The sequence below is a fragment of the Rousettus aegyptiacus genome, unplaced genomic scaffold (assembly GCF_014176215.1).
Source record: "Rousettus aegyptiacus isolate mRouAeg1 unplaced genomic scaffold, mRouAeg1.p scaffold_m13_p_1, whole genome shotgun sequence".
In the NCBI taxonomy this organism is placed as follows: Eukaryota; Metazoa; Chordata; class Mammalia; order Chiroptera; family Pteropodidae; genus Rousettus; species Rousettus aegyptiacus.
In genome coordinates this window covers 64655133-64668557 of record NW_023416284.1, presented here as the reverse complement: position 1 = coordinate 64668557, position 13425 = coordinate 64655133, and the positions used below count along the sequence as shown (strand labels likewise).

The 13425-nt window shown below is 38.8% G+C and overlaps 1 protein-coding gene across 1 annotated transcript in view; it reads left to right on the top strand.

Annotated features, from left to right (window-relative positions):
- Nucleotides 1-11635, top strand: part of GFI1 (growth factor independent 1 transcriptional repressor) — a 42173-nt gene extending 30538 nt beyond the window's left edge. Inside the window, exon 8 of the transcript XR_001595533.2 lies at nt 11292-11635. The gene's annotated coding sequence lies outside the window, so the exon portion shown is untranslated. The remainder of the gene's footprint in view (nt 1-11291) is intronic.
- The last annotated feature ends 1790 nt before the right edge of the window (nt 11636-13425 follow it).

Genomic DNA, 13425 nt, shown 5'->3' with positions numbered 1-13425 from the left:
CTAGAGCTTTCAGTTAGGCTGGCACAGATCAAGAAGTGCCTAGAATGTCAGGGTAGAGCTAGGTGGTCATCTCAATGCAGAGGGAAGCCACTGAAAATTCTGAGCAGGATGTGAATAGCAAAGGTGAGGCAGAGGCTAAAATAATTTGAAGGTTTCTATGTTAAATGACTTGGAAACTGGAAATTATATTTTGATAACTCTAATTTCAAATCACATGGTTTCTGTTAACACAGAATAAGATCCACAGAAATAACAATTAGCCCAATTAAAAACAATCAATTGTTCTCCAAGTAACTATTTAAGTGTAACCTCTTTTAAAAAGTCACGTCTTTAGACACAGATTCTAGTTTAAGAGTACATTAAAGAAGGTTGGAGAAAGTCGGCACAGTCTGTAAGGGGTATCAAGTATTCTGAATCTTTGTTTCTGTCTTTGGGAGATGAAGACTTTGTCACTTGAGTACACACCTCATATACCTTGTATTCTCTTCAGATTCCACAAAGAGATCAAACACTGACTCCTTTTTTGAGTACTTGAGGCTTATTTTAGTTACATTTATTTTTAGTTTTACTTCAAAAGTAGCATCTCCCAGCACCACATAACAGGGATCAACAAGAGGTGGTTACCTTTGGCCACAGACACACAAAGCCTCTCAATCAGCAGTATAAATCTCATCCCCCTCACCTATAGAATTGCAGGCCAGAGCCACACTTTACAATCACCATAGCTTTCAAGGGGAGGTAGAGAGGAGAGTCAGATTGTCTGGTTTCCAATCCCAGCTCTGTGGCTCATGGGTCAACAAGATCTTGGGCAAGTCATTCAACGTTTCTGAAGCTGATTCTCATCTGTAAAAATGAGCTAGCTAATAATAACTCATCCCGGGTTTGCGATAGTTGTTAGAATTGCTAGATAAGTGACCAAGAGGGCTGGCCAGGTAAGCATATTGTTCAACATTAAGCTTTATGAATTGGCTCTTGAGAAGCTGCTCAGAGGACAGCAGCATTTCTCAGAGGAGTTGTCAGTTCCTAAGCAACTAGTGCCTATATTTCAGAACTAAAGATGTAACAAAGGCACTTCTCCAGTGTCAATTGCTTCTCCAGTGTCAATTGTTTTGAGAGCATTACTAAGAGCCTTGAAGGAAGATGTATATTTCCACATCTCTGATTTATGTAAAACTATCCGCCCCAAACCAAAACAGACCCTCTCTCTCTCCTAGTATGGCCCGCTTGCTTCCCAGCTGTTCACATTCCCTCTGGGATTGTCAGAAGCCCTGCTTGCTCCGCAGGACCCAGAGGACAGTAAACAGCTCGGCCAGGTAGGCACCCCACCCACCATTTTATTTTCCTAAATCACTCCTTTAGCTAATATTTCAGGGACAGACACGCGACGCATCTGGCTCCAACCAAATATTTTCAGTCACCTGGGTTTCCAAGGTAAATATTTGCCAGTTTGATTGCAGTAACATTGGTAGCGTGAAGCAGCCATTTATCAACTTTCAATCAGGGCGGACACAGGCTCCTGCGTCGTGGCCCCTCCCCCTTCCCCGTGAGGCCCCGCGCGCGCGGTCCCGCCTCCGCACTTCCGGCCTGGCCTTGTTCTGCGCCCATGGCTGGGAACTGAGCCTTTGTGAGCCCAGAGAAGGCGAAGCCCAGGGCAAGAAAGGCCGCGCCGGTTTGCTTAGTATCTCCCTTCACGGAGATCATTTCTTTTTCAGCAGGTGTGTTACCTTGCCTTTCCTTATGCCCTACGACTTGCCCTAAGGGTGTTGGTTGTGGCCATTTGGAGGTGTGGAGGTTAGGGTTAGGAAGGCTCTTAAGAGAACTTACGGTGAAAGGCGTGTGTTTTGAGGTGGAAGGGCCCGGGAGATATCTCCTAAAGGTAGTTCTAGTGATTAAGTTGTTTCCTCTGAACACTGGTCCAAGGTTTTGAACTGCAGTGAATAAACAGTGTCCTGGGCTTTGTGTCTTAAGTCATTTGCACGTCAGTGAGAATGGCTATTTTAGCTCTTTTCTTGGAGGCACATTTTATGTAGGAAGAATAATAAAGGGAGATGAGGACACAGGAAAATGAGAATTAGAGTGCATGTGTATTAGAAACAAACTTCCTGCCTCATTCTATGGCAGGGTTTCTTAACCTTTTTTGGGTCTTTTTTTGAGACTATGAAAACTAAGGACCATGTATTTCCCCAGAAGTTTTATGTATACAGTATATTGTCTATAATCTGAGGAGATGCAGGGATCCCCAGAACCCATCTACAGGTTCCCACAGGGGGCCTTGGACCCCAGGTGAGGAAATATTGGATTTTAGGTACAGCGTGCCCTCGTGCGGGACCTGAACACTCCTTGTTTTACCCAGGGGCAGGACTAGGATGAGGAGGGTGAAGTACATGCCTTGAGCACAAACTGTAAAGGGGCATCAAAAAGTTCAGAAATCAAGATAAATAATGTTTTAATGCAGTATTTTAAACAAAATCTTCAAACTAAGACAGTGGCTTGTTGCCTCTTTTTGTAAACAAAACTTTATTCAAACCAAGGTCAGGATTAGGATGAGATGGATGAGGAGGCAGGGTGCAGGGTCACATTCTGTCTTTATTTAAAATTTGGATATTTTATTTATCGTGTATGTTTTATTTTTAATGTAGTGCATTAAGATATTATTTGTTTCAAATACTGAGTTTTTTGTGACCCCCACCCCTTTAATTTCATACTGGACACTAGTACTTCTTTTGCTTTACTCTAGTCCCATCCCCGCTCGTGTCCAGGATGCTGATCAACTTAAAAAACAGATGTAAGAGATCACTTGCTGTATGCTGAGCCCTGAGCCTTTACATTTCCAGACTGCAAGGGTAGTAGGAAAACCTCTGGTTTGTCAAGGGCATGGAGGTCTAGTCTGGGCTCTGCCATGTCCTGCCGGATGACCTTGGCCAAGTTATTTGACTTTTCTGAACCTCTTTTTACCTGCAGAATGAGAGGGTAAGACTGGATAATTTCCAGTTCTGGCAATCTATGGTTCTATGACTTTGAAAGAGATTACTAAGCCAAATTGTTCCTAGAAAACAGCCCTCAGTGAGCGGCCCATTCTACATCCCGGCCTCGTAAGGATTTCCTTGATTTGCCTCCTTCATGGAGGGGCTTTGCATACTGCAGCCTTTCATCTGTCAGGTGGGGGCCCTGACCATCAACTATCTCCTGAACTTGAGTACTAACTGCTAGAATCAAAGATTTTGAGAGCTGGTAAGAGTAAAATGCATAGAGATGATTTTGTTTTAAGGAAAAACAGGTTCAGACAGGTGAAGACAGTTGGCCAAAGTGGCACAGTGCCAGATTCAGAACTAAAACCCCTGGCTCTGACTGCGATCCAGTTTTCTTTCCAACACACTACAATGAGCTACGATGCTCGATTTTATATTTCCCGCCAGAGAATTTTCTAAAAATACTTTAAATTTTCTCATAATGGTCTCTCAAACTCCTGTTCTAATAGTTTACTCATTATTATGCTGGTCCTCAAACAACTCTGTCATTCACCTTGTTCGGAGGGATTGGGAGCCAAAATTCTTGATCAGCGTCTTATCCTCAAGGCCTTCTCTCTTCCAACCTCATGTTGGACAATTTAATTTCTATGGGGATTTTTTTTTTTTTAACTTTGTGGACCTTGAGAAGGAATATATCTGCCAAGAAGGACTCTCTATGGTTAACTGGGCATAAATTCATAACTAGAATGTAGCAGCCATTGCCAATAGAAGCCTCTCACACTCTCTGCATATCAGGGACTGAGCTGCTAGCCTCCAGCACTCTGTTCCTGCTGTCCGAGTTAACCCTTAGGAAGGAGTTCCTAGTATTATCTTTTGACCAATGGACTGAGATCACCCATCTAATCTGCGCAGCCATGCCCTCATTTGCCCCTATACTAACCAGTCAGAGCAGCTCCATTACAAACAATCAGGATGTGTGAAGCCAATCAAGACGATGATATTTGGACTGATCAAACTGTGCCAGTTGGGTCCCTATTTGCATGCAAATGGAGCAATTAGTATCCAGGGTGGGAACTTCTCTGTAAAAAGTGGCCTCTCATTTGTCTCAGGGGAGTGTACATTTGGTTTCCAAAGGAAGCCAAGTTTTACTGGTTTGCACTATTCTCTTGAAGAAAGTTTCTTCTCTTTCCGCACCCCTGATTTGGGGATTTTGTTGAAATTAGATTGGTGGCAGCGAACTCTTGCTGACAACTGCTACAAACCATATAATCTTAGAAAGCTCATTTCCTCCTTGTTTCTTTTGAAAGATATTTTTAAACATGAAGAGATGTGATGCATAACTGTTCCCTGAGGTAGGTACTGTTATTATTCCTATTTTTCTGATGAAGAAACTGAGGAAGAAAAAGACTAAGTAATTTGCTTAAGGTCTTCCAGCTAAGTATCAGAACCGGGATTAAAATCCAGGCATCCCGACTCCAGGGGTCTGTGTTTTTAACCAGCACAGTGGCCTCTTTTGTAGGCCATTTCACCCCAGCTGTCTAAGGAAATCCCGGTTCTATTGGTGGACAGCTTCATCAGTTAGAATGATTTTTATTTGTTGGCACAGGCCATAGACAATTGTCCAACATTTTTTCCCATTATCTAAATAAGAAGAAAGGTGAAGCAAAAAGGAGAACGAAGAACACAAAGAATAGAATGCCTCCATCTGCCCTGCCTCTATCAAACATTCCTGACTCACTTCCAGTTCTGTGGGTTTCCTGAAAAGTTACAAAGTTCCCTCTTTCAGTTGTGTTTTTTGAAAGTAAAATCCCCACTCTTTGTGTTAAAACCTTGTTCCAGGAAAAATTTAAGGTGGCTCATGTAGATTATAAAATATGATTAAGTAGAATAAATGAAAAGTATATGAACATGATCCGGCAATTTCACTTTTAGGTATTTGTCCTTCAGAAATAGTTAAAGGAGCTTACAAGAAGAAACATTCAGGAGTTTTTATTGCATCATTTTTGTAATTATATTAAAAAAGTAGGCAATTTAAATATACATCAATAAGGAAATTGCTAAATAAATAATAAATAATGGAGTAACTTTACTTTGAAATATTCTATAACTTAAAGGTAACTTTTTTTTTTTTTTTTTACAAAAGGTAACTTTTTATGTACTAATAGGGAAAGGTGTCAGTAACAGGATGTGGAATTTAAAAAGTAATTTTTGTAACTATATTTGTAAAAGGAATATTTTTATATGGTGTGTGTGCATTGAAAAAGGTTTAGAAGCATATGCTTCAAATTATTAACAGTGGTTACTCCCCGGGGTGGAAGTGATGATAAGAAAGGTTGAGAGAATTTCCAGTAAGTCAAGATCACCCTATTAAGTGTTAGGCTCAAATGGCATGGGTTTTCTGAAGACCATAGCTCAGGTCCAACACTTCCTTCATGTTCAACTAATATTAGTTGAATCGATTAGAAAGCTGGATCATGTCTTCCTATGTGTTGGTACTTTAAAGTTATTGCCAGTACAGTAAATTAACCATGTTAAAAAAAAACTATTCCAAATCAGCTTCCCCCCAAAAAGTATAAAAGTCGTTTCTCTGCTATTCAGACTACTTTTAGCTGTTTGCTGTTTTCAGTGTAGAGCATTAAGATAAATTTCATATATGCTCTGGAGAAAATCTTATTGACATTTTAAAAGTTAGAACTTGATGACATATCACCTCCGTTGTCATCTCAGTGGAAGTACAACAGTCTAAAAAAATAAGCATTTTAAATATGTGATGATAGAAGGAAATCTAACTATGGGAGAGGAACACGCAATGCAATATATATGCAATATATATATACTGTTAAATTTTACACCTGAAACTTACTGGATTTTGTTAACCAAATGTCACCCCCACACAAAAAAATTAAGTAAAAAAACAAGCATTTTTTTCTCATTTCAAAAGTTCATTGAAGGAAATGTGGAAAATAAAAGTGTAAAGAAGAAAACAACCTGTAATCCTGTACTCTAAAGAACCTTGAAATGTACTTTTTTCCCATCTTTTTTTCCTACGGGTAGCATTTTTTTAGATTTTTAAATTGTGATAAATGTACATAACAAAATTTATAATTTTAATCATTTTTTACTTTTTAATTGAGGTAAAATTGGTATATAACATATTAGTTTCAGGTATACAACATAATGCAATCCTTGTATATAGTACAAGGTGATCACAATATGATTAGTTACCATCTGTCACCATGCAATTGACCTCCTTCACCCATTTTGCCCACACCCTAACTCTCTGATAACTACCAATCTGTTCTCTGTATCTATTAGTTTTGTTTTTTCTTTTCTTTTTTTTTTTTTTTAGAGTCTATGTATAGGTGAAATCATATGGTATTGTCTTTCTCTGACTTTTTTCACGTAGCATAATACTCTCAAGATCCACCCATGTTGTTGCAAATGGCAAGATTTTCTTTTTATGGCTGAGTAGTAGTCTATTTTGTGTGTGTGTACCACATCTTCTTTATGCGTTCATCCATCAATGGACACTTAGGTTGTTCTCATATATTGGCCATTATAAATAATGTTGCAATAAACATAGAGGTGCCTACATATTTTCAATTTAGTGTTTTTATTTTCTTTGGATAAATATTCATATGTAGACTAGCTAGATCATTTGGTGGTTCTAGCTTTAATTTTTTGAAAAATGTCCATTCTGTTTTCCATAGAGGCTGCACCAATTGACATTCCCAACAAGAGTGTACGAGGGTTTCCTTTTCTCCACATCCTCACCAAACTTATGTCTATTCTTTTTGATAATTGCCAATCTGACAGTTGTGACGTGATATCTCATTGTGGTTTTGATTTGGATTTTCCTGATATTTAGTTATGTTGAACATTGTCTCATGTGCCTATTGGCCATCTGTATATCTTTGTTGGGAAAACGTCTATTTAGATCTGCCCATTGTTTTAACTGGATTTTTTTTTTCTTTTGAGTTGTTTGAAGTTATTCGTATATTTTGGATATTAACTTCTTAACAAATATATGATTTGCAGGTACTTTCTCCCAATCAGTATGCTGCTTTTCACTTTGTTGATGGTTTCCTGTGCTGTGCAAGAAGCTCTTTAGTTTGATGTAGTCCCACTTATTTATTTTTGCTTTTGTTGCCTTTTGGCGTCAGTTCTAAAAATTCAACACCAAGACCAATGTCAAGGAACTTACTGCCAATGTTTTCTTCTAGGAGTTTTTTGGTTTCAGGTGTTACACTCAAGTCTTATGTCCATTTTGTATTAATTTTTGTGTATATGTATGATGTCAGATGGTGGTTTAGTTTCATTCTTTTGCATGTGGAATTCCAGTTTTCCCAACATCATTTATTGAAGAGACTTTTTTTTACTCCTATTGTAAATTCTCTGCTGACTTTGTCATAAATTAGTTGACCATATGTGTGTGCATCTATTTCTGGTCTCTCTTTTCTGTTCCAATTATCTTTTTATGCCTATACCATACTGTTTTGATTACTATTGCTTTAATATAGTTTGAAATCAGGGAGCATGATACCTTCAGCTTTGTTCTTTCTCAAGATTGCTTTTGCTATTTGGGGTCTTTTGTAGTTTCATAAACATTTTAGAATTATTTGTTCTATTTTTGTGAAAAAGGTCATTGGAATTTTGATAGGGATTGGACTGAATCTGTAGATTGTTTTGGGCAATATGGATATTTTAACAATGTTAATTCCTTTTTAAAATTAATTTGTTTTCCAGTTACAGTTGCCATGCAATATTACATTAATTTCAAGTATACCACGAAGTGATTAGACATTTATATAACTTATGAAGTGGTCACTCCCTATCAATGTAATTCTTTTTAATTAAAATTGTTAACATTTTAACAATGTTAATTCACCATTTGTTGAAAGGCTTTTCTTTCTCTATCCGTAGTGCTCTTTTAATGCCAGACTTACTCAGGCTGGAGCCCAAGCTGCTTTTCTGGGCTATCCTCACCCTCACTGGTGTGTGCTCAAGGGATTATAAAGTTATTTGGCTGGAAATAAAGGGAATACATAGTAAACTTGAATCTAGTGCAGATGCATAGTGGCCCAGCAGAGCCTAGTGTAAGTGATTGTTGAAATATTGACTATAGAGAGCTTGCTGGAATCTCAGCTAAACCATTTTCATTTCTCATGAAATAGGGATGATGAAAAGAAGACCTTCCTCCCTTGTTTTGTCAAACGATAGCGTAAATACTGGAATATTATTATTGCTAGTGGACATTATTGTGGTTAAAGTTTATGAGGAGAGTACTGTGTGCTGCTATGTGTTAAATGCTTCACATTTATTATCTCAGTACAGCCATAACTTGTTTTATTGTGCTTTGCTTTATTGCACTACATAGATGTTGTGTTCTTATAAATTGAAGGCAAGAGCCTCCATCAGCAAAAAGATTACAACTCGCTTTATTGCGATACTCGCTTTATTGCAGCGGCCTAGAACTGAACCCACAATATCTGTAAGATATGCCTGTACCCCAAACAGTCTTATTAAGCAGGTCTTATCATTTTCACCATTTTAATATGTCTAAGCTTCTTTTGTTGTTTGTAAAATGAAGAAAATTATATCTACCTTGCAGTATTGTTGTAAGGGTTAAATGAGAATAGGGCACAGAACATGCATATAATAGCTGCTTAACAGACAGTAACTCTTTTTACTCAATCCAGGAAGTGATTCCAATAAGCACAAGCTACATTTTATAAGGATTCTGCTTGGTTTCTAACAATCTTGAATTTCCTGATACTTCACCTTCAAGGTGAAATATGATGATTATACTGATCACATAGGAAAGTCTAATATTATTTATTTATGAGACAATACCTTGTAATCACTCACTTGCCAGGCCAAAGCCAAGAGACTGTTTATTATCAGACACTACGAAGATTCTCCAGTCACTCATCTAGAAAGTGAACAAGTACCAGCAACCCTAGAAACAGCTGCCTGTGTATTTTGGCCCAATATGTTAGTGTTGTTTTAATGTTCCATTGTTTGAGTTGATAATGCCATTTCCCTAAATGCTTTTTCATTTTACTATCTTTGCTCACCTCCTTTATTGGTTTTTAAAAAACAATGATTATAGTGAAGATGTACAACTGCCTGAGACCAAACTAGAAAAGGCAAGCAGGGCTTAAATTAGTTGATACATTAGTATACTCCTTAATGGTTTTAGTTATTCTGGGTCACATTTTCTGGGTGTTATTTGGATGTTCCTTGGTTGAATTCAGGCTATACATTTCCTCTTTGGCTGCAGCTAATAAATTAACTGGCAGTGGGATCAAGTACTGGTCCTCAGTGGCAGCTGGGTCCTCCCTTGGAGCCTCTCTACAATCCCTTCATTTATTGCTAATTGACTTCCTAATTCCCCACAGCAGCTGTTGTAAACCTTTTCCACTTTCCTCCATCCCCTTAATCTTCTCCCCTCTCTCTACACACAGAGCAGCAGGTGATCATGCATCCATGATCAGTTCTCTTTCCCACTGCCTTTGGGTCCTCTGCCATCTTTACCTCAACTGCCTAGGGTTTTCATCCCTAGGAACCCCTAAACTCTCAGGGCCTGGCTCCTTCATTTACTGTCTCTTAGCTTCAACCTCTCCTTTTCTTTCCACCCGTGAACAAGCTCAAATCTTCCTCAATCTATAGAAATCTTACCACATTTCCCTTGAAATTAATTCCCTTCTTTCGGTACTGGCAAGCTCTTAAATTCCTTTTCCTCATTGCAAAGTAATATTGTAGGAGAAAAATTGGGAAATACAAATAATCAAACATGTTTCAAACACCTATAAACACACTTCTGGAGGTAACCACTAATATTAACATTATGGTTTATCTCCTTCTAAACTTATTTCTAATTATATCTGATACTCATTTGTTTTGACATTGAGAGCATTCTGGATGTTCTTTTCTGTAACCTGACATTTTTCCTGTGTCAGTAAGCATTCTTTTACAATGTGATTTGTAATCGTTGCATTAAAATTTCAATTGCGGATGCATTGTAATTTATTTAGCCATTTTAAACCATAATCTTAAGGTTATTTCCAGTTATTTGCCATAATTAACATTACAGTACAACCTTTGTTGACAAATCTTTGTACACATTCCTGATTGTTCCTTTAGTATAAATTTCTAAATGGAAGTTATTGAGTGCATATTTTAAATATTTGGATACATATTTTATTATAAAATATAAATGTTTTGGAAGAGTAGTCTCCTATCATACTTCAACTTTAACTCTCATTCACTAAATTCCAAGCTATCTTTGCCCTTCTGCCATCACCGAAGCTGCTCCGTCAGAGGTCAAGGTCAACATCAATTACTAATCACAAATCTTCTTTTGCCTTATCCTGCCTAATCTCTTTGCAGCAACTGCCATTTTCCGTTTTCTCATAAAAATGTTTTTTCCTTATGTTTACCTGAGTCCTACCTGTCTGGTAGCACAATTTTTGGACTCTTTCTTGGTTCCTTGTCTTCTGCCTGATCTTTTCCTTATTTTCTACTCTTATCCCCGATTTTCAACTGTCGAATTAATGCCAGTGCCACTTGGATCTCAGCGTAAATCTGATCTGATTTGGGGTCTGCTAGCCTCTGCAGCCTCACATCTCATCACGCTTCCCTTCCACCTCTCCTTATCCCTATACCTTATGCTTTAGTCAGTCATTCTGAGCTGCTTACGTTTTCTATGCCTTTGATCATGCAGTGCTCTGTGCTTGGAATTCCCTTCTACCCTTCTTCACTTGATAAAGCTTTACTTATCTTTTAAGATTCAACTCTTTTGGGAAGCTTCATAACAACCCTCTACTCCCATTCTTTTATGCTTCGTTGCCCCTCAGCCTGGCTGCCTAGGGCAACCTTCCTCATGCTTCTCTCCTTGTGCTGTGTTATAACTGCTTGTCTCCTTCTCTAGGCTGTGAGCTCCTGGAGGGCAGGAATTATGACTGTGAGGATTATATCCTCAGAGTGCAGCATGGTACTTGTCATCTAGTAGAGACTTACAGTGTGTGTCTTCCATCCTTCTGTCAAATCATACTCCAATCTTCCTGTGGGAGCCTATCCACTGTCTTTTTCTTGAGCTGTAGGTTTGGGTGGAACTGACCTAATCCCACTCTAATCCTTCTGGGCTAGGTTCTTACTGGCCACGTTACCCAATTATAGCAAATGACAAGGATTTTTTTTTTTTTTTTAAAGAAAAGCTTGCTTTCTGTTCTGTGACAGCTATTAGAAAAGATTTGTTTCTCTTCCCCTATGTGATGCAGTATAAAGATTTAAGGTAGAATTGTTTATCCATTTTGCTAGCATGAAGGGGTTCCTGGAACTTCTTGAGAGCTGAGTGTGGAAGATGAAGTTAGTATCCTGGAAGACAGAGCAGAGACACAGAGTGAATCAGCATATGCATGGAGGTATGTACTATTATTTGATTTAACCATCACATGTGTTATGTTTCTCATGTGCCAGGTGCTATTCTACTTGCTCTTTAAATATTAACTCATTTAATCAACATACCAATCTTATGAGGAAGATACTATTATTATCCCTATTTTATGGGAGAGTAAAGCAATGCATAGAAAGGATAAATAACCTGGCCCAGGTTACACAGCTCATATGTGGGGATTTGAAGCTAGGCCTAGTCACCAATGTTATGCTTGTCTATCATCGATAGTGGCACCAAAGAAAGACTTAAAGAGCAGGGCTTTCTCTGAAGTCAAACATCTATTTAGTGTGATATCCTTTCTTCATTTTGTTTGAAATACAGGTGACTGTAGGTCTTGCACCCGGGTATAGAATGAGGCAGTCACTCAGGCAGACCTTATGCTTTCTTGCCCATGGCTAATTAACCCATAGCCTATGATTAGAAAGCCAGATGTTTAAATGTTCCCTGCTCAGAGAAAGCTGAGTCTATCTAGGCAGGAGTCTATCTCTTCAGGTGGTTTGTTGGATCATGAAATATGAGGGTCGAAAGGAGTCCTTAAAGATGATCCCTTCTGACCCTCTAAGTTACTGATGGGAAAACTGAGGCCCATTGAAGAACTGTGGCTTGCTTAGGGTCAAAGAGAGAATTAGGGATGCACCAGGCCTGGTGCTTTTTCCAGGATGCCCAGGTGTGGTATGTTTACTGTACCAGTGGTTTATAGCCATTTTTATTCAAGACTTTCTAGAACTCAGAATGTACCAAGCCAGGCTGAGATTATAGTGACAAGTTGTGGGTCCTGCTCCATTGAGACTAGAAGCAAAGGGCAAAAGTCAGCTCAGGCATAGCCATAAGCAGGATGGAGGCTCTATTGCCTAATTCTTCTGCCTAGGATCATTCTGAGCAAAACTTCCCAGAACTCTGGAGATCTTGATGGGCACGTCAAGGCCACTTTTGAGTCTTCATCCTTCTTGATAACAGTGTCATATTTCACACTGTTACCCTTTCCCTCTTCCTCTGGCTATTTCTTCTCTGATAAATTTATGAGTTCTTCTTTCTCCATCTGATAGCTGATGTCTATCCTGGACCCCCTGTTTTTTCCCTTGCTATAGGGAAATTTCCTGAGGATGGATAGATGTCATCTATCCTCATGGTTTTAATGATTTACATGCAGCTGTTTCTCAAATTCATATCTCCTCACTGTCTCTCTCCAAATGTCAGTCCCATATATTCATGTTACCAGCTGGGGAAGCTCCACTTGGATATCCCATGGGCACCTCAGCTCTTACATAGACAAAAGGGCTCTCTCTCATTGTCTCTCTTCCTCTCCCTGCCCTCCTAACCCAGATGATTTTTCCTCATGGTCTCTGTCTTAGTAAAAGTGCCACCACTCACACTGCTCTACAGTTTTGACACTCTTGACTTTTCCTTCTCCCATCCCCATAGCCATTTATCTGGTTTACGACTTCATCACCTGCAGCAGCCTTGTAACTGGTCTCCCTGCTTCAGACTTGTCCCACTTCAACTCGTTCTACACATTGTAGCCAAAATTAACTTTTTTATTTACATGTTCAAAAAAATGTGCATTTTTAAATTATTAAATTTATACATGCTTGTAACAATTTCGAACACTACAGTAGAATATAAGGTAAAAACTGAAAATTGCCCTTATCCCATATTTCTAACCTCAATGTAGGTGAACAGTTTGGTGTATTTCCTATCAGACTCTTTTCTATGCTTAACAAACAAATATTAGCTGGGCATTTGCTATAGACTATTTGCCACTTATTTTCTAGCAATCTAGAACTGCCATTTCTTTGCACATGCCAGGCTCTAGGTTCCCTCCTTGATTTTGCTCATGCTTTTTCCTCCGCTCTTCCCTCATCGTCCTTCCACTAGTCAACACAAGCTCATCCTTTAAGACTTATCTCATTTGTCATCTCCTCGACACCCCTAGAATCAGTGGGTAGGTTCCCCTTTAACCACTTTCACTGCATTATCATGCTGCGTTATTATGAGCTC